The 6,000-nt window shown below is 32.3% G+C and overlaps 1 long non-coding RNA gene across 1 annotated transcript; it reads right to left on the bottom strand.

The window, feature by feature from the left end:
* Window positions 1-1,130: 1,130 nt before the first annotated feature.
* On the bottom strand, window positions 1,131-4,941 carry LOC132638747 (uncharacterized). Its single transcript, XR_009581873.1, has 2 exons — window positions 3,604-4,941; window positions 1,131-1,538 (listed from the first exon to the last, which is right to left on the bottom strand). It is a non-coding gene; the product is annotated as an uncharacterized LOC132638747 (long non-coding RNA).
* Window positions 4,942-6,000: the final 1,059 nt, after the last annotated feature.

The following is a 6,000-nucleotide window of genomic DNA, read 5'->3' as shown; positions in this document are numbered from 1 at the left end:
ATTGTATTTCTCATGATCAAGTACATGTTTACAAGCTATTTCATGAAAACATGTTTACAAGTTATTTCGTGAAATCATGATTTCAAGACAAGTACAAGTAAATTCACGAAAGTCATGGGCTTTTTAGCCAACTATATTATGTTCATGTTTTTGGGAGTTGCACGAATTACCGAGAAGGCTCAGATAGCCTGAAACTATGTAGCCACCATAGGACAAGGATCGCTCCGCCCAGTTAGGATGATACCTTAATTTCACACTGAATGGTTCCATCAGGTACGTTATTACCTTATACCCTGGCAAGGTATAGGGGCTCTGCTGGTCCGGCAAGGTACCAGACTCCACGTATCCACGTGGTGATATCATGTGTCGGTTTATGAAATGCTCTCCCTACTTATCATGTTTTACTCACAGAAATAAATCTAATTTTGCTATTTATTTCCTTCATACAATACCGCCTTGAAAATAATTTTGTTGACTTCCTTCCTACAATACGGCATTCACTACTAAAAAAAACAGTGAAATTTGACCAAAATTTTCGACCACATGAGGTCGAAAAAGGCCAATTTTCGACCAAAATTTCGACCACAAGGCATGGTCGCTAACAGCTAAGGTGAAATTTTTTTCGACCTCACGTGGTCGAAAATTTTCGACCTCACGCGGTCGAAATAAGTTTTCTACCTAAATTACGAAAATAATTTTTTCGACCACCTGAGGTTGAAAAAAGTTATTTTTATTTAAATATTAATAAAAAAATTCGACCGCGCGCGGTCGAAAATATTATTTTTATATAAATATATTTTTAAAGTTTTCGACCTCTTGTGGTCGAAATATGAAAGAATATTAAAAAATAAAAAATCATAATTTCCACCACATGAGGTCGAAATTTAGCAATATTGTTGCCAGATTTCGACCTCATGTGGTCGAAATTCAAAATGTTTCCCAATTTTTTGACCTTATGCGGTCGAAATTCTAATTTCTAGGTACAATTTCGACCTCACTAGGTCGAAAATTATCAATATCTGGGTTGATTTTCGACCTAATGCGGTCGAAAATTTGGAAAAACAATTTCAGCATTCAACTGCTTTTATAACATCCCACCAGCCAATCTCATTCATCAACCAAATCAACAATGCAATTCATCAACACATCCAATTCATCAAAATACTTCTACAATCAAATTCAACCTCAAATTCCAATTTAAAGTACTTCTAATTCAAATTACAACTACATTGATACACTTAAACATCATAAATTTAAACAACCATAAACTACATTCTACAATCAAATTCACCTTCAAAGTATTCTAATTCGAATTAATACTACATTCAAACACTTAAATTTCATATACATATCCAAGAAAACATAGCAAAATTAGAATCCAAAAGTATACGAATCAAAAAGTCAACGCTGGGTGTTAGAGACATGATCCGAATCCTCCTCACTATCCTCATCCACAAAACCATGATCTACGTTGGCCTGTGACCTACATCGTCTACCATGGGAAGGTCGTCTATGTTACCCCAATTATCACACACCATCTACACAATAAAAAAAAAGGTTAGAAAAAGGGTATTATTCCTAATTCATAGAAGGACATCACATTTAGCAGACCCCAATTGGCTGGACCTAATTCCACTACTAAATACCAAACCTTCCCTGTATCTTGTTTCTTCTGGTTATTTCCTTTCTTGGATTTAATAAATTCTGCAATACACTACACACATTATGGGGACTTTGTGTTTTATGTTTTTATTGTTTCGATTTGATTTGTATTTGGACTTTAGTTGAAAACTATGGAACAGATTTTTTTCTACTTTCTTTATCTTAAGCAGAGATTGGCACCCTTCACTCTGCTCTTTGTGGCATGTTGTGGTTGGAACTTTTTAAATGCACTGCAGATCAAGATGTGAAATTTACATTTGTTTTTAAAATAACTACATATATAAAAGGTATTATACTCGAGCATAAGATAATGAGTGCGCTCAAACCTGCTGTCGAAGAAGTAGTCTCCTCAATGTAATTTGGAATTTAGGATTTTGTTGTTAAAGTACCAAATTTATTCTCAAGATAGGAGAAATAGGCTAGACAATTCATGCATCATTTGAGCCTAATATGAAAATAATTGACTAAAAGACCTTAAGAAAATAACACTACTAAAAAAAGGTTAGAAAAAATGAATTTGGGATATAGGAGCAACATGAATTTGGAACAGTCATAAATGTAGATAATGACACAACCAATCCCAAGGGAGAAGGGGACAGGGAGGATCATGCTTGAAATACAAACCCAATGTTTCTTCAATATTTAGTTATACACATATCTTTTTACAATTTTTAAAATTCCCAGGTTTTAGGTCTTATGTTTCATTATCCTATAGCTAGATCAGGACAAATTTGCATTAGCTTTATAGTCTCATAGGTGGTATAAAGACCACTTGCTCAGCTATACTAATCTTCCTTGAAGTTTATCAAACACAACTTTCTAACTATGTCCCATAAGTTAAACTAATCAGCACATGAAAGTTTTAAACAAACAGAGTACCAATCCAATATCATGACTTACAAAATCATGCTAAAATAATTTAAATAACTAAGCTGACCAACATAGATTAAGCACACCATACCATAGTTCCTTAACTATGTCATCTTAAAGTTCAGATGCTTTGATGAACAAGATTAATTGGAATTTCAACCTAAATAAAATCCATACAAATTAAAAGAAAACAACATAGTCCCTTCAACATCCATAGACTTATAGCAATCTATGATTATTATTTTTTCACCAAAGCTGGAGCTTTTACAGCACACTTAGTTAGCAAAATAAAATGTCATAAACAAGTCTTTATCACCATGACCAAATTAACCCAATGGCATAAAGTATCCCCTGATAACAATGAGGAATAATACCCTTTAAATCAAATTTCATACAGATCAAAACAAACAAAATATATATCAAGAAATGCAGATCAAACAATGTTGTACTTTAATAACAAACATAACAAGAAATAATCCAATAGTACCATTTATTAAATAACTCCAATCAGATCAGATATTATCAATCAACTTGTAAATCCTCAATGACAATAAAAAGAACTCAAATTCAAACAGATCAAGAAACCAGTGATTTGCCAACCAATCTCGATTTTTCTCCTAAAAAATAACAAGTATAAAAGCAACACTTCATTTTTCTTCTATTGCTATATTACTTCAACTTGACTAAAAAAAAAATCAAACTTTTCAACAACCAAGATCTGGTAAGCAAATGAACTGAAAAATCCCTTTATTTTCTGTACTAAATAACCAGTCCAATTTCTCGTGGAAAATGAATGAAAAATCGAAAAGGTTTAAAGATTTCAAGAAATGCTCTAATGAAAGAGCAAAAGAATGTGTTTTTTTCGTTTGAAGTTTTTTTTCCTCGTTTTTTGTTTTTTCTTTTCTTTTCTTTTACCAAAAAGCAAACAAAGAAATATTATCTAAATCATCTAATACCTAAAAGAAACATTGAACAATCAATAAAGTTAACAAATCTTCTAATTAAACTACAACTATACAAAGTAATGCAACTAATAATGATAAAATGAGATTGAAAAAAAAAAGGACTAACCCAGCTCGCTGTTCAGTCGGCGGCGGCTTGTGGCTACTCCAGTGGTTTAACTAGACGGTGTCGCCTACTTGGACAACGCCGGTGTTGGTGGGGTGGTGGGAAATTTGGGGAAGATGAGTTTAGAGAGGGTAAATGTTTTTGAAAGAGAAGAGAAAGTTTTGGGGGGAGATGAAATATTTTCATCCGCCTGTGTGGGTGTATTATTTATTGAAATTTTTCGACCGCATGTGGTCGAAAAAATTAAGCCAGATTTGAATTAAAATTTTCGACCTCATGCGGTCGAATTTTTTTTTTTTAATTTTTTAATTAATTATTTTATATTTATATAATTTACTTTTGTGCAAAATGATTTTTTTTTCATTTATTATTTGTACAAAAAAAATCGACCTCATGAGGTCGAAATCATATTTTCCCGTAAAAAAAACGACCCCATGTGGTCAAAATCCTACAGAAAATAAAATAAAAAAAATAATTTGGAAATTTCGACCTCATGTGGTCGATTTTTTTTCCACCAAAAAGTGAGGTCGAAATTTTTTGGTGGAAAAATCCCCTTTTTTTAGTAGTGCTTGTAATTATCTGACATTTAAAAACATACTCGAAATGAAAAAGAGAAAATGAAAAACCCTAAAACTCAACCTCTGTTCAAAGGCAACCGTTCATGAACCAATGTCGATGCCACCTTCGACTGCCACAAGACTTACATTGGACTTGAAAAATGCCATCCTTTCGACTTCGCCGGCGACTTGATGGCGTCATTTGCGCAGGAAACTGACGCTACGATCAGTGACGGAGCCAGGATTTATGTGCAGGAAGGGGGTCCTTACTAGGTCCGCCACCTGCTACGACTATTCATTGATCTTGATCTCATCATCATCCTGACAAAATCCTCAAATTTACAGTCAGTAAATTATTAATATTGTCATGATGAATACTCGCTTTTAATTCTTCCTTCTCTGATTCTCCGCTTCTCTTACTCTTACTCAACTTGAAGACGCTATAAGTGGAAGAAATGTATCCTAGAAAAAAGAAGAGGAACACAAGTAGCCACAATTTAAAAGGTTAGTAGTAAATAAGAGGATTTAGTACGGTGCCTATTATTTGTTTTTCCAATGTAGAACGGTTCTCATCATTGATAGAGCATTTTTGTTCACCATTAATAGAGCATTTGGATAAGAAGGAAAAGCAAACTTGTAGGAAACGTTTCGTGGGGAAACATTAAAAGAGAGGCATGCCATTTTATGGAAATTTTATTTTCCCAAACACGCTAGAGGAAAAATGTTGAAAAGGAAAACAAAACAGGTCTTGCACGATCAAATCTGAAAAGTAAATGGAGATGAAATTGAAACAACGGGAAGTGGGCGAAACTTAAACAAAAGGAACGGGTGTCGTTCCAGGGAATAAATTGGAGTGTTTCAAAAAGGTATAACGGATACCCAATAATGAGGAAAGGAATAATTTATTTATAGTATTAATAGATAAATAAGGTGGAAAAAAGGGAAGTAATGCAAAAATCTAAGAAATTAGATAAATAGTAATTGTGGTCTAAATTGTCACATCAGCAGACCTACGTCCTGCATTTATATATTTATATAGATTTGATTTTCAGAATTAAAAGTCCCATAAGAAGGTATTGTTGTACGGAAATTTATGTATTATTTTATACGTGATAGAAGGTGGAATAAGTAATTAATACATGTATCTAGTAGCGGAGCTAGAATTTTTATTTAAAGGGTGTCAAATTATAAAAAAGTAGACATACGGAAAAAAATCAAGGAAATTCAATACATAATATGTATACATAAAAAAAAATCTTTTTTACTTATCCACACAGTCAAATTTTCAGCAAAGGGATATCACTTGAATACATGTGGCAGCATGTATTAGTAGTACATGAATAAGGGTATTTAGAGAAGGGTAAAGATGCAAATATATCCCTCAATTTTGCGATTTAGAACAGATATACCTCTAGTTATAAAAGTAGTGTATATATACTCATATCATTACAAAATGATGCAAATATACCTTTATACCGATAGACTTTTAAAAAAAATCATTTAAGTTATTTTTTAATTATAAAAAATGGCACGTGACTTTAAAATAGTCTACTTATTTTTTTAGTAGACATATTTTTTTAAGCCATGGTAATTGTTTTTTGGTGTGTAAAATCAATAATGCAATGTAAAGTTTACTAAACTACCTTTATATAATAAAAATAAATTACCTTTTTCTCTTGATTAGAGCATGCATGAGTAGTCTTTTTGACGTTATGAATCTAACAATACCAAGTCATAATATGATTTTTTGTCTTGAATACATAAACTTGTCACTTTTTGTATAAAGGTGGAGTTAGAAAAAACTAATCAAATTTATATCATAATTTTCTAAAGTGACACTTAT

Source organism: Lycium barbarum, chromosome 4, assembly GCF_019175385.1.
Source record: "Lycium barbarum isolate Lr01 chromosome 4, ASM1917538v2, whole genome shotgun sequence".
Taxonomy (NCBI): Eukaryota; Viridiplantae; Streptophyta; class Magnoliopsida; order Solanales; family Solanaceae; genus Lycium; species Lycium barbarum.
This window is presented reverse-complemented; position numbering and strand designations above follow the sequence as displayed.